This window comes from Saccopteryx leptura, chromosome 2 (assembly GCF_036850995.1).
Source record: "Saccopteryx leptura isolate mSacLep1 chromosome 2, mSacLep1_pri_phased_curated, whole genome shotgun sequence".
NCBI classification, from domain to species: Eukaryota; Metazoa; Chordata; class Mammalia; order Chiroptera; family Emballonuridae; genus Saccopteryx; species Saccopteryx leptura.
This window is the reverse complement of record NC_089504.1, coordinates 300,649,959-300,664,799: the sequence shown is the minus strand read 5'-3', so window position 1 is coordinate 300,664,799 and position 14,841 is coordinate 300,649,959. Positions and strand designations below refer to the sequence as shown.

The 14,841-nt window shown below is 47.0% G+C and overlaps 1 protein-coding gene across 1 annotated transcript in view; it reads left to right on the top strand.

Annotated features, from left to right (window-relative positions):
• Positions 1 to 14,841, top strand: part of AASS (aminoadipate-semialdehyde synthase) — a 62,527-nt gene that overhangs the window by 158 nt on the left and 47,528 nt on the right. The gene's annotated exons all lie outside the window — the stretch shown is intronic.

Sequence of the window (14,841 nt, the reverse complement as noted above, 5' to 3'; positions counted from 1 at the left end):
GCCGAGCTCTGCCCCCGCTCCCCGCGCGGCCGGCCCCCGCGGACTCTCTGGACCCCGCGTGGTCCGGGCGAGCTGTGGAGAGAGGGAGGAGAAAGACTTAAACTTTGCAAGGGAGGGCAGTTGGCGCAGCTCCGAAGTTTCTGAATACGAAGGGAGAGGGATGCAATTCGGATTTCTTTTTCTTTTTTGGCGGGGGAGAAGGGTGCGGCTGCTGAGGAGTGCGAGCTTGGTGTTGAAACTGCAGAGCAATCCCCCGGTTCTTGGATGGGTGCGTCTTCAGATTGGCTGGCTGCCGGGTGGTTGATGGAGATCGTGGGGCACCCCGCCCCCCCCCGCCCCCACCCCCCCCCGCCCCCACCCCCCCCCACCCCATCCCCACCCCCACCCCGCCCCCACCCACCCCCACCCCCACCCCACCCCCACCCCACCCCCACCCCACCCCACCCCCACCCCGCCCCTACCCACCCCCACCCCCACCCCACCCCCACCCCGCCCCTACCCACCCCCACCCCCACCCCACCCCACCCCACCCCACCCCACCCCGCCGCGTTCCTTCTGCGCCGCGGGTTCCCGGCTGGCCTTTCCCGCTCCGGCCTGCTTAACCAAACGGCAATCTCGTGCTGACCGTTCTCTCGGGCTTGGAGCCCCGCGTGCACGCTCCCACCCTTTGTCCACGAGCTAACAGCGATGGGGGTGGGAGGAAGCTGGACATCTTGGGTCTCGGCGTCTTCTGACCTCCTGGGACGCTGCAAGTCTGCGTGGGTCAGGGACAAAGCTTGCGGGGCAAGCGGGCGCAGGTGGACGCAGTTCGTTGCCTGCTCCGCATGACTGCACAGGGTTAAAACTCCCCGAGAACTTCCAGAGTAGATGTGCTTTTCTGACACTGGTTTTAGGGGAGTGGGAAGTGGAATGGGAGCTTGGAGAAGAGGGAAGAAGAGAGTTTAGTATCCCGAACAAAGAGGAAAATGTGTTGATGCTGTGGGTCATCATTCATCCCGATATGGAGAGGACGTGTCTGTGATTGTGCCCACGTAGCAGGAGATCGCTGACCCGGGCAGTGGCTTTCACATACTTTATTAAAAAACAAAACAAAACTGATAGCTCTTTGTGTGCACATGTTCATGTCTCTGTGAGTGTGTGTGGTTTGATTTGGTCACTTACACTTCCCTTTCCTCCTTTCCCCGTGAAGACTAGTGACTTTAGGGCTCCATGACCTGGGAGTGTCAACTGGCCTGTCTACACCGTGAGTTAGGTGGACAAAGTTTCAGACCAGCTTGCCTTGGTCACTTTCCCACTCTCCAGAAGTTCACTTGTGTTATCAGTCTCACTTGCTATGGGTGACAGCATCATCAGAACTTTAAATTTGAATTATTTACAATTGAAAATGTACTCCCTCACTAACTAATCCTTTATTTAAGCCTTAACAGAGCTTGGTTTAGGATTTTGGAATTAATCTTTTGTGTATAGGTAGTGTCCATTTGACTAAAAAAAGTTTTTATTTTTCCAAATTTTTTTAAATGAACTTTTTTCATAGAAATAACATTACAAACAATTGCAAGTTTCCTTGGTGAGGCCACAACAAATTCTTGAAACTCCTGAACTCACCGAATTGTGAAATAACCAGCAACATTATCATCATATTAATCTCAGATTCACCATTTAAGATACATCCCTACTTGAGGATTGCTAAAATGTGAGGGGAAAAAGTCTTAAATGTGATGAAATACTGGAGGAAAGTGGTAAGTTTAGTATCTCGAACACCCATGCCTAAAGGGTGAAGTTGAAAAGAGGGCTTAACAGGCTCCCACTTTTGTTGTAAGTCTGGGAGGAAATTAGTACGGAGCCATTGTGAGGGCGTTACACAGTGCGCCAAAGAGGAAAGGAAGATGGTGTTTTCTGTTAGTGGTGTGGCTGTGTTCATCTTTGAGTGGTGAGCAGGCTCAGAGACTTGTCATTTCCTAACATTTACTGAGTGCTTATGGCATGTACAGCAGTGCTCAGATAAATTTCTCAGCAGACATGACTCCATTTTGCAGAAAATACAGATAGGTTGTTATGCGTGAAGATCATAGAGGAAGTGCAGTTGAGCCTAGGCCATCCTTGGAGACTGAGGAGTCGGTGTTCCTTTGAGGTATGCCGCTCCCACTGTAAGCTCTGGGCTTCTGGTTACTGCAGTTAATCAGGTAGCCTCAGTGAATATATCCTGTCACCCATGGTCTTTTTTAGTGTTCTGTTTTCTTTGCTTAGTACATATAAGTACTTGGTTAGATGGATCTTCATGAGTCAGAGTGCCTATTTATGTTCTAAAATTCTCGAGATTTTGTAATCTATTACAGTGCCCAGACACTAATATGCTTAATAGACTATTAGAGCTGAAAAAGACTTCAGTATTCTAGTCCAATCTAGATGAGCAAACTGAGGTTAAGAGAAGGAACCCCACAACTAGTTATTAGTTGCAGCTCCCATATTATATCGCATTTAATAACATTTATTGGTCTATGAGATCTTGGCAGAAAATAGATTTTTGTTGTTGTTGGACATTGTGGTGAGGGCGGGGTGGAGGTGGAGAAGGGAAATATGAGTACCTGTTTGGTGTGTCTACTTTGTTTTCTTTGCTGCATTGGTCTTTATGATCTTTTAAATTTGCTCATTTATTCATTCATTCTTTCTTAAAACATTTGAGTTTTCCTGTGAACCCACCACTAAGATGAATAAAATGCAATTTATTCCCTCAAAGCATTTATAGTTTAGCAAAGAGGCAGACAAATGAACAGGTAAACATTTGGATTAGCCTGTGATTTCAGAATTAACTTTGCATTCCATCTCAGTGAAACAAAATTTCTGGGCTAGAGACCAAGGGAACCATGGGTCTTATATCTTTGGATGACTCTGTGTAGCTGATGGGCTTGAGAGCATTATGAATATTCCTAGACCAGATTAGTTAATACTAATAAAACTCGCCCACCAAAATCTACTTATTTGGTTTATTTTTAACTTTTGGCTAACATAAGGGGTTACTGTGGGAGCAATATAGGATGTACCTATACAACAAGAAGTACATGTGTGAAAGACAGTGTTACTGCTTGCCCAAGCTTAGTTTTAGCAAGCCTTAGGGTTGGGAAGTATTTGAATTGGTTCTAGGCCATTATCAGGTGTTCTATTAATATGTAACTGTTTTGGACCTCTCTATGATTATTATGGTCTAGTTGCCAACCACTATATAGCATGGGCCAAGACTCGTGGCCACGGAGCTAGCCTCCCTTATCTACACTACTTGGGCTTCCTGGCGGAACATGGTATTAAAAATACATTTACATTTTTTAAATGAACTTGGAGGGATTTTATAAATAATTTGCATTTCTCATTACCTTATTTTGTTCAACTCAAGGCGATTCCATTGTTAGTCTCGCAATATTTAATCAAGACGTACAACTAACAGTGCAAATAATGTGCACAAATAAACGACATTGAGAAATCTCCCCATGTGATTTGATAGTTTTAGTTTGAGTCATTGAATTATGTTCTAGAGGCATTATTTTACAGAACTAAAATATAAGGTCAAAAAGCATCTCTCTGACTATGGAGGCTAGAGATGGAAGATTTGTACTTTATTTGTTAGTAAGGAATTTGTAATCCTTTATAAATGTCCTACTAGCAACAACAGAGATTAAGAGGCTCTTTTTTGTAGTTAAGTTCTTGTGTTTGTTTATAAATTGTTTTGGTTTAGGTAGGTGGTTTGTGAGTTTAAAAGTTTTCTGGTTAGGTTGATGCTGTGGAAAAGATTGGAGAGACAAAGCTCTTTGTAGACCTCAGTTCTATTAATCTCCCTATCATTCTTACTCATAAAACCCTTTTATTTTTTAGAGAGAGATGGGGGAGGGGTAAGAAACATCAACTCATAGTTGTGGCACTTTAGTTGTTCATTGATTGCTCTAAGGGACTCCAGCCAAGCCGGTGATCCCTTGCTCAAGCCAGTGACCTTGGGCTTCAAGCCAGCAGCTTTTGGACTCAAGCCAGAAACATGAGGTTATGTTGATGATCCTAGCTCAAGCCAGCATCCCCTGCTCAAGCTAGTGAGCCTATACTCAAGCTGGATAAGCCTGTGCTCAAGCTGGCAACCGCAGAGTTTAGAACCTGGGTCCTCAGAGTCCCAGGTTGATGCTCTATCCACTGTGCCACCACTAGTCAGGTTAAATACGTTTTTAGGCATAAGTACTACCTGAAAATTTACATTACAGTTTATGCCTACAAGAACAGTAGATTGTTTTTTATTGTATTATAATTGCTTAATAGAGTCTTAGAAAATAATTTTTATAAAACATTAGAAAATCCTTATTTCAATAAGACTCACTACCTTCATTTATATTATCAGGTTTTAGATTATTTTTTCACAGTCTCATTCTGACTCTAATATTCACCATCAGATTTTTTTTTAAGTTTTCATTTATTTTATTTAATTTTTTATTTATTCATTTTTAGAGAGGACAGAGAGAGGGAGAGAGAGAGAGACAGAGAAGGAGAGAGAGGAGAGAGAGAGAGAAAGGGGGAGGAGCAGGAAGCATCAACTCCCATATGTGCCTTGACCAGGCAAGCCCAGGGTTTCGAACCGGCGACCTCAGCATTTCCAGGTTGATGCTTTATCCACTGTGCCACCACAGGTCAGGCTTCACCATCAGATTTTGATGAAATTGTCCCATGATGCTCCTTGTGGACCCCATGAAAATGAGCTGAAATTGGATCTCTGCTTCTTTGCAAATACCTAACATCATGCTGTGCACAGCTCAAGTAACCGGCTTGATTTTTTTTGAATTAAAGAAAGAAATCAAAACAGTTATTCTATAATCAGTGGCCAAAAGATAACTCCATCAAGAAAACTTGAGACTTTTATTACATTTTTATTTAAATACTCAAAAGATTCCTGCTAGAAACAGATGACTAGCTATGACTATATTAATATATATAATTGTACAAAGACCAGTCTACCCATCATTTGAAAGTTCCCTCCCAAGGAGAAATGAGGTCCTTTGCCTGTGAACATGGCTTTCTTTCTTCAAATGGAATCTTTTATAAATCTGCCACATAAAAATTTGTTTTATTCATGTGATTAAGGGTGATGATATACTCAATGATTATGGTTTAATTCATGGTCACTGAAGAAAATGGTAGGATATGTGGAGTGCCATGCTCTATCTATCGATCTATCTATCTATCGTTTCTAACTCTAATCACCATTTTTCTTCTCATTTCTCTTGAAAAGGATAGAAAATACCCAAAACAAATAAGCATGTTTTCCTTCCTTCCCCTGATTCTCATGTGTGCATTGCAAAGATTGATAATGTGTAAATTAAATTCTTACGTCTTCCTTCCATTGAGAGATGGTAAGAGAGGTATGATGGCATCCTAGACTGTGTTGCGTTGCTACCGTCCATCCACTGACTGTCCTGCTGCCTGTGTATGTCTGTGCAGTTAATTCACTGTAATACCCCATGACTTTCAGAGTCTTTTCAAATTCTTCATTGATCCTAGATAAGCAAAATGTGTACCTTAATTCTCTTTTTGTTTTACAAAAACATAGGGAAGAATATTTTAAATTCCATTTTGATGCTATTTGAAACATTAGCCCTTCCTGTGTTGAGGGGAAGACCTTAGCAATTGTCTGGGGAAGGGTCTTATTCCTCTCCTCAGACTGGGTGACACTTCTCTTTCTCCCCCTATTCCTCTTCTCTTCCTTCTATTCTCCCAGCTCCGTTTCTCCTCCACTCCTGCTCTTGCTTTCCCACACCCTCTTTGCCCCTGCTGCAGGCTGTTCCCAGCGGCTCACAGTGTCACGTGACCTCACTGGAACCTGTGGTAAGCCAGGGGTCTTCTTTTCTTTTTCTTTCTTCTTTTTTTTCTTTTTTGTATTTTTCTGAAGCTGGAAACGGGGAGAGACAGATCCCCGCATGCACCCGACCGGGATCCACCCGGCACGCCCACCAGGGGCGAAGCTCTGCCCACCAGGGGGCGATGCTCTGCCCACCAGGGGGCGATGCTCTGCCCCTCCGGGGCGTCGCTCTGCCACTACCAGAGCCACTCTACCACCTGGGGCAGAGGCCAAGGAGCCATCCCCAGCGCCCGGGCCATCTTTGCTCCAATGGAGCCTTGGCTGCGGGAGGGGAAGAGAGAGACAGAGAGGAAGGGGGGGGTGGAGAAGCAAATGGTCGCTTCTCCTATGTGCCCTGGCCGGGAATCGAACCCGGGTCCCCCACACGCCAGGCCGAAGCTCTACCGCTGAGCCAACCGGCCAGGGCCTCTTTTTCTTTTTTAAATTAACTTAAATTTATTGTGTTTACATAGATTCAAGTGTCCCACCGAATACGTCCCCCCACCACCGTGTTCCCCTCAACATCCCCCTTGCCCCCCTCTCCCCAACGCCCTCCCACCTTCCCTCCAAGATTTGCTTTTCTCCTCTCTATAACGATGTGCTATGTATATATAATTTCACCAATCTCTGTCCCTTCTCTGATCCCATCCCCTGCTTTCTTTTACTGAAGGCCTTGCCAGAAATATGCATTATGTTTACTTCCTGATATCTTGGAAAAACCTACAAAATCCAGGACAGGGAAATCCACAACAGCCCCCCCTGGGCAATTCCAAGAAATACCAGAAATACCTGCAGTGCCCTGCCTAAAAGCAATTAAGAAATTAGATATTTTTTGATGACCTTAGATTGAAATGAATGATGCTCCCGAAATGTTCTATGCTGAGACCAAGTTTCAGGTTCAAGCAGTTACCGATACAGTAATACCTGCTCTAATGAAATCCTTTTTTTCTAAGCTCCCAGAAACCTAGATTTTACCTTGGCAAAAACCTAGGAAGGATTTTTGGTGGGAAAGGGATGGATAGAGGCAGCACATGCCGGAGGGAGAACTGATCATTTACTATATACTAAAGTTGATGCCATATGGATCTGATCTGTTCCTGAAACAAGCTGGCAGCAATAACAATGTGAGTGAAATCTACATGGCGTGGATGTGCAGGATTTGGCAAAAAAGAGAAAAAGCCCGAGAGTTCAATATAAACCTAGGAATCCTGCTTCTGCTTAAAATCAGCAGTTCAATTTGGACTCCATTTCAGTTTCTTTTCCTGTAAAATGGGGGTAATAGTATCTACTTAATACGATTTCTGCAAGGAGGAAATGAAATAGCCTTTGTTTAAGGTGCTCAACCTAGTGCTTGGCATGTTATGTTGAATCAATGATATCTATTGTTACATTTGTTTAAAAATAAGGTTACTGGAAATATGATCTGAGAATTCCCCCAAAAAGTGAAAGTGAAAGCTGCTTCCTTAATAAACCAGAGGGTCACACCCTGCTGTTTTCATTTTCCTGGCCCCATGGGAAGCCTGCCTTTGTGACTATGTATGTGTGTATTACATGTGTGCTTGTGTCTGTGTCTCTCCTCCCTCACCGCGCCCCCACGCCAGACAGAGAGGGTGGGAGGAGGAGGAGGCATGATCACTGAGGGAGAGGAGGCTGTGATTATAGATCAATTTGGGCAGAGGGGAGAGGCAGTATTACCTGAATGTGTTCCCTCATGTTAGCCCCGAGAATTGCTACAATGAATAGAGGATGTGGTGTCCCTCTGTTACCTAAGGCACATGAAATACAGTCCCTGCGGGAGAATGGGACCATTTCTGGGCTTATCTCTGTGTTCAAAAGAGTTGCATGTCTTTGGAATTGGTTTTGTTTGAGAACATAAGGATGCAAGTTCTATGGGATGCTGCAGTTTTTTCTTAGCCTTGGGAGAGAATAAATACTATGGGCTTTGGCTTGGGTTTGGGCCTGATGTTGTCTCTTTTAAAAACAAAACTATGTAAGTAACAAAAATTAGAGTACATAGCACTCTTTTACTGATCATCAATTTTGGTCCTAACCTTCCACGTGTTCACTTGCTAAGTGGATTTCCTGAAGCCTTCTTAGACGATCTCCTTGCTGTTTGTCTTGTTCTTTTGATCTGTTGTGCTGTGAGTTACCCTAAGAATCTTCTCTCACAGAGGCAAGTATTTATGTGCCCTCAGGTTTGGACAAACGTTCCACATTATATAGTGGGTCTGATTTAGAGGTTGTGTCTGATGTAACAGAAATGTATTCTACACAAATTTTGCTGAATGTTACCAGTCATTAGTAAAACATTCTGGAAGGTGTGAAATCATTTAGTCCCTATATTTTGATGCCAACCTTAAACATAAAAAAACTAAGGCTTAGCTTCTGTAAGGCCAGGAGCCGCCATCGTGGCCATTCACATGCAGGTTCCCATTGGATTCGGGCAGACGATAAAGAAATGGCGGAGTCAGAGGATGGGGGGCCATCCTATTTATTGGTGTCTCACCAAGACAGGCAAACCACAAAAGAAGACAAGGGAAAAGCAGAAAACCAGCTCTTCCCATGAAGGGCCAGGGATCAGGGAAGCCCCTGCAATTGTGATAGCAGGAACTGTGTGTCCAAGCTCCTGGTCTGTCCCACTTTATAGTGTAGAAAACCAAAATCCCTTAATCCAATATACAAACAAGGAAGTCTCTGATACAAAGCCACTTATCCAAGGCATAATTGGATTCCTCATGAGAGTGCACCACCCAGATCATACAATCAGTCAAGGGTGTGGGGAAAAGCTTAGTCCCAAAACCAAACCCCAGGCTACAACGACCTGGCCTGCTTACAGCCTGTCCCCCACACCCAATATAAGTCACAAGCGAGCAAACATATATATCATATTTACAAACTTATTTGACCAACATTCCACCCCTTTTGCTCGCTTTACAATCTAAACCACAGGCATCTTCCATGATGGTCACTGTGCAAGGAGTAGGATACATTGCATAAACAGAAATAGTACCAACTACAGCAATAGGATTAACAGATCAAAAACTATGGGCGAAATGAGAGAGCTGTCAGTGGCACCAAGAGAGGCAAATCTTTTCCCTCTGGCAGAATACAGGCCAGAGTTTTGTCTGCAGACAGCACCGTAGCTGGCACCAGAGGCCGCCCTGAGCGGGCATACCAAACCTTATTGGCCAATACACCAGCATCTGCTGGTTCTATGTGTAGTAAAATAGGGGAACTCATTATTGGCCATAAAGAAATTACAAAGGTGCCCTTCAAAATGCTGTCCCCTTGAGCACTCAAGGGATAATACACTTCTACCTTAGGTGGCCAGGTGCTGGTTGCCCAAGGGGTTAACTAGAGGTCCACCTCTAACCCCTTTCCCCATGGTGCCAACAAGGCCACCCATCTCAGATGGGGGGCCTGTACAGTCCAGGGCCAAGTCCATTGAAGCCGTTGTCCTTTAAGAAGGGCTGTTGGAGCAGGCAAGAGCACATTGCCCTGCTGTCCGAAACCTGGCTTGAGTAAAATGTCCTTGGTGCATATCTGCAACTGAATAGGGGCAGCTGTCCGATGCAGGAGGGCCTCTACTGGAGCTGGGCTTCCCCGTCGAGGTCGCTCATTCAAAATCCGAAGTACTGTCCATAAGCGGCGTGTCCATCCAGTAAGAGAGCCGGTGCCCCCTTCCTGTCGCAGTCCCTGCTTTAAGAGTCCATTATAACGCTCAATGATACCAGCAGCCTGGGGGTGGTAGGGAACATGGTACTTCCAGTCCACCCCCAGCTTTTGAGCCCATTGCCTCACCGTTGAACCAGTGAAGTGGGTACCATTGTCACTTTCAAGGACCAGCGGTCGCCCATATGCAGCACTCAGGCGGTCCAGAGCCTGTATGACTGCCCTCTGGTCAGGGTTACGAGCGGGGTAAGCAGCAAGCAGCCCGGTGGCAGTATCTACACAAGTGACTGCATACTGGTACCCTTCTGACTTTGGTAAGGGTCCAATGATGTCTATCTGCCATCGTGTCAGTGGGACATGACCCCTCTGGATCTGTCCAGGTGACACCAGTGGTCTCCGAGGGTGTTCCTTGGAACATACTGCACATTGCTCACAGGCTGCAAGTACCTCTGCATAGGACACAGGCAAGTTCCACGCCTTAACCGTAGCCCACATAGTTTTCTGTCCTGCATGGAGCAGGCGCCGGTGGAGCCACTGTGCCACATCACCTGCAGGTGCAGTCTCCAACCATCGCACCCTTGCCAACGTATCTGCCTCATCATTCCCAGGATGGGCTAGAGGGGCATGCCCTGTGACATGATATACTGTCACCTGCTTCTGGTGTCCTATTTCCCATAAGTCCTGCCACATGGCCTGACCCCATAATGGACGGTGCATTACCATCCACTGGTTAATGTGCCAAGTAGCAATCCAAAGGGTCAGTCCACGATAGACAGCCCAACTGTCAGTACAGATCACCAGAGGTGAAGGGTCATTATGGGCAACTAGCCAAACAGCTCTTAATTCTGCCCATTGGCTGCTTTGGCCTGTACCCGTGTCCATCCAAATAGTCTCAGTGGCCGGATGGAAGGCAATAGCCGTCCATTTGGCAGGTTGGCCCCTGCTGGAACCATCAGTATACCAGGCATCTTCGGGGATGGGCACCCGCCCCTCCTGGTAGGGACTGACCTCAGGTTCTGCCTCCTGAGCCCCAGTTGCACCTGACTCTAAGGTCGCATAGGTGACTGGACCCAAGACTTCCTGCAGTTCTGCCCTCAATGGGCTGGTGCTAAGAGCACAGCGTTGTTGCAGATAGGCACCCCACTTGGCCAGGGTAGACATTTGGGCCATACCACTACGTGGTTTAGTTGCCCAATCTCTCACCCATCCAGCTATAGGGTATGTTGTTTTGACTGTAACTGGTGTTGTGGTTGTAATACTCTCAGTTGCCAGGAGGGCAGCATACACAGCTGCCAGCTGCTTCTCTACTAATGAGTAACGAACTTCAGCACCTTTCCACAATTGGGACCAAAATCCAATAGGTTGCCGTAGGCGCTCTGTCCGCTGCCACAAGCCCCATCCAAACCCCTCCGAGGTTACATGAACATCCAGCTCACAGGGCCTGCCACCTTGACAGCTCTCTTAGCAGCTGCAAATGAACCTTGCGCCTGCTCAGTCCAATCCCAGCGAACCCCCTTTCAAATAAGGTTGTACAAGGGGCGTAGTAACTGAGCCAAATGCGGTATAAATGCTCGCCAATACCCCAACAAACCTAAGAATTTCTGTAACTGTTTTACCATAGTGGGCACGGGGTATGCTTGAATCTTATCTATAACTGCGTCAGGGATAACTTTTGTCTTACCCGACCAGACAACTCCCAAGAATTTAACAGATAACCCAGGTCCTTGTAACTTGTTCTCGTTAACTGCCCAGCCACATGCTTTCAAATGGGATAGCAGGGTAGGGACTGCTTGCTCCAATTCTGAAAGAGAATCACTAGTTAGCATAATATCATCAATATAATGGTACAAGCGGACTACCTCTGGCTGTTTCCATTTAGCCAGGTCAGCAGCCACCAGCCCATGGCACAAGGTGGGGCTATGCAAATAGCCCTGGGGTAACAACACTGTAAAGGTCCATTGTCTCCCTTCCCAACTGAAGGCAAATTGGTCTTGACTCTCTGCAGCTATATCAATAGAGAAAAAAGCATTGGTCAAGTCTGCCACAAAGTGGTATGTCCCCAACTCATGGCTTAGCCAATCCATCATGTTAGCTATCGAGGGAACAGCAGCGTGCAAAGGGGGAACAACTTTATTAAGTTCCCTGTAATCTACTGTCATTCTCCAGGTTCCATCTGCTTTGCGCACAGGCCATACTGGGGAGTTGTAAGGACTGTGTGCTGGCCGGATGATCCCCACCTTTTCTAGTTCAAGGATTGTCCCTGTGACTTCTTCATAACCACCTGGCAGGTGGTACTGCTTGGTGTTAGTCACACGCCGAGGGACGGGTAATTGTAAAGGGGAATGTGATGCATGTCCCCGCAATACTGCCTTCAGAACCCTGATCCGCAGCTGGAACTCCCCAGCTGTAGTTTCCAACCACAGTCCTTGCAAGACATCTACCCCCAAAATATATTCAGGAATAGGAGATACATACACCTTATATGGCTTAGGAGGCAGTCTCCCTATCCCCAATGGAATAGTTATTGGCTTCACTTGAACAGTTTGGCCCCCATAACCGTCAATGGCCACTGGGGTCCCAGCAAACCGCTCTGGGTTTCCATAGAGAAGGGAACATTCTGCACCTGTATCCACCAAGGCCAACACCTGTTGTACATTGGAAGGGGACCAGTGGATAGCCAGTTCCACATGTGGCCTCCGGTCCCCGCCCATCCCCGTTAGACGGGTCCCTCGGCCTTTTTCCTATTCAAACTGGTACAATGGGTCTTGGGAGTTCCCCTCTCCCTCGGCCGTCTCTATCATATAATCTTGTAACCGAGCTGTGCGCGCACCAAACGTTTTATTGGTAGCTGCTGGGGCCTTTCGTCTCAGTGGCTGGAACTTCTGTTCTGGTTTAAGCTGCCGCCAAAGCTCCAAAAGAATTTTATTAGACTGGCCATCCAATTTCCCCTTATCTGCTCCAGCCGCAATCAAGTCTACCCACATCTGCGTTCGGGTAACCTTTACAGGCCCGTTTCCCTTGTTAGTTGGGGGGGAAACATAGGCAGCAGCCCTCACTGCTTTATGATCCCGAGCGGCCTCCAGCTCTCCCAAATCTGCTACCATCTGTGTAACTGCATTGATGGGCTGCCCCACATAGGGGCCCAAGATGGCCACCAGTGACCCAAAAAGGGCTGACGGGGCGCTAGCAAGGACAAATTCCCTCATTTTGGCTGTAAACACTTCCTCGTCTGGCCCACGAGACCCAGGGTTGAAAACAGCATTCTTCATACCTAGTTCTCGAAGGACCTTTACTAACTCACTGTAGCACTGCCACCGACTCATTGCCCCCGGCAGTTCTCCAGCATTCTGCCAGACCATACGAATGGCAGCCATCACCCATTCTAATAGGGTATGGTCTCCTGGGTTGCCATGGCAGTTCTGAAGACGCTGCCTCAAGGAAGAGTGTGTGGTAATGGCGGCCAATTTCTCCATCTCTGTTCCGGAGAGCATGATGCCATCCACCCCTATATCCCATAATCATAGTAACCAGGCTACCAGGGATTCAGTAGGTTTCTGCCTAAATTGTGCCCCTGTAAAGCCAGCAGGCAGGGCCGGGGCCACTATCACAGCAGCCCCCTGGCCCATGCAGGTTCGCATTGGATTCGGACAGTCGGTAAAGAAACCATGGAGCCAAAAACTGGTGGGCCATAACCTTTAATCCTACCTTGCACCCGGCGGGCAAGTAAAAATACACACTGGGCTCCAAAACCCAGTCACATTCAGTGCTCACAAAGCTACTGATTTATCCGAGTTTCCTAGAATCAAAGGTTTCTAGCTCACCAACCTTATTCTCCTCAGTTCCCCATCTCCTTCCTTATCCCAGATACAAACTCTGTACAAACTGGCATCTCACTCAGCACTCCGCCATCTTGGCTGCTTCTCCTGGCCTCCTCCACGTGGCCTCCTCCCGCTGCTGGCTCTATTCTCTCTGCTCTCTCATGCTAACCTCAGGAACCAAGCGGCAAGTTCCCGTTCTACCCCTATTTTATAGTGTAGCTTCACAACCTTTAATCCAATATACAAAATAGGGAAGTCTCTTAATACAAAGTCACTTCTCTGAGGCATGATAGGATTGTACCACCTTACACCAAAAAGGGTAGGAAAGGCTTAATCCCAAAACCAAGCCCCAGGCTACAAGGATTCTGCCTGCCTTTAGCCCACCCCAACACACATTAATATCACCTGGGCGATGGCCTCTTTAACAAAGTGAGCATAATACATTTTATCTGCCCAACAGCCCCCAACTCCATCAGCTCTGCCTGGGTATAGGGCCGGACCACAGAGTGTTCCATTACCTGGGCAGGAGGCTATGGCTGCCCCTGAGGGACTCTTTGTTGCTGGGTTTTTACCTTCTTGGCGACAACTGGTCGGGTTCTCAGTGTGCGTATGGCAGCTTCAGCCTGAGCCTTCTCATCCTCAGAAGAGGAGTCGCAAGCGCCTGCTCCCGCTGACTCAAAGCCAATCCACCAGCACGGATGTTGCTGCTCCTTTGGTGACCGTTTAGGCTCCTGTGGCTGCTGGCTTTTGGCCAGAAGCTGAGACTCGAGCTCTTGAATCCGCAGTTGTTTCTCCAACAACTGCCGGTGAAAACGTTCAGCTTCCAAGGTAAACTGCAACTCGCGAACCCGTAATTCTGTCTCCAGTGCTCGCTCCAATTCCAGCCTTTTCTGCCGTTCTATTTGCAATTCATGCTGAAGCTTTTGACCTTGGGCAGTTTCCTCTTGAGTAAAAAACATGTAGCCCATGGCCCCTAAAAGGACAGCCATGGGGAGCCAGAGCAGCAACCAGTACTCTATCCCACCCATCAAGGGTGGTGGCTCCATACCAATCTCTGAATCCTGCTGGAAACTACGCCAGTTGTAAGGCCAGGAGCCGCCATCGTGGCCATTCACATGCAGGTTCCCATTGGATTCGGGCAGACGATAAAGAAATGGCGGAGTCAGAGGATGGGGGGCCATCCTATTTATTGGTGTCTCACCAAGACAGGCAAACCACAAAAGAAGACAAGGGAAAAGCAGAAAACCAGCTCTTCCCATGAAGGGCCAGGGATCAGGGAAGCCCCTGCAATTGTGATAGCAGGAACTGTGTGTCCAAGCTCCTGGTCTGTCCCACTTTATAGTGTAGAAAACCAAAATCCCTTAATCCAATATACAAACAAGGAAGTCTCTGATACAAAGCCACTTATCCAAAGCATAATTGGATTCCTCATGAGAGTGCACCACCCAGATCATACAATCAGTCAAGGGTGTGGGGAAAAGCTTAGTC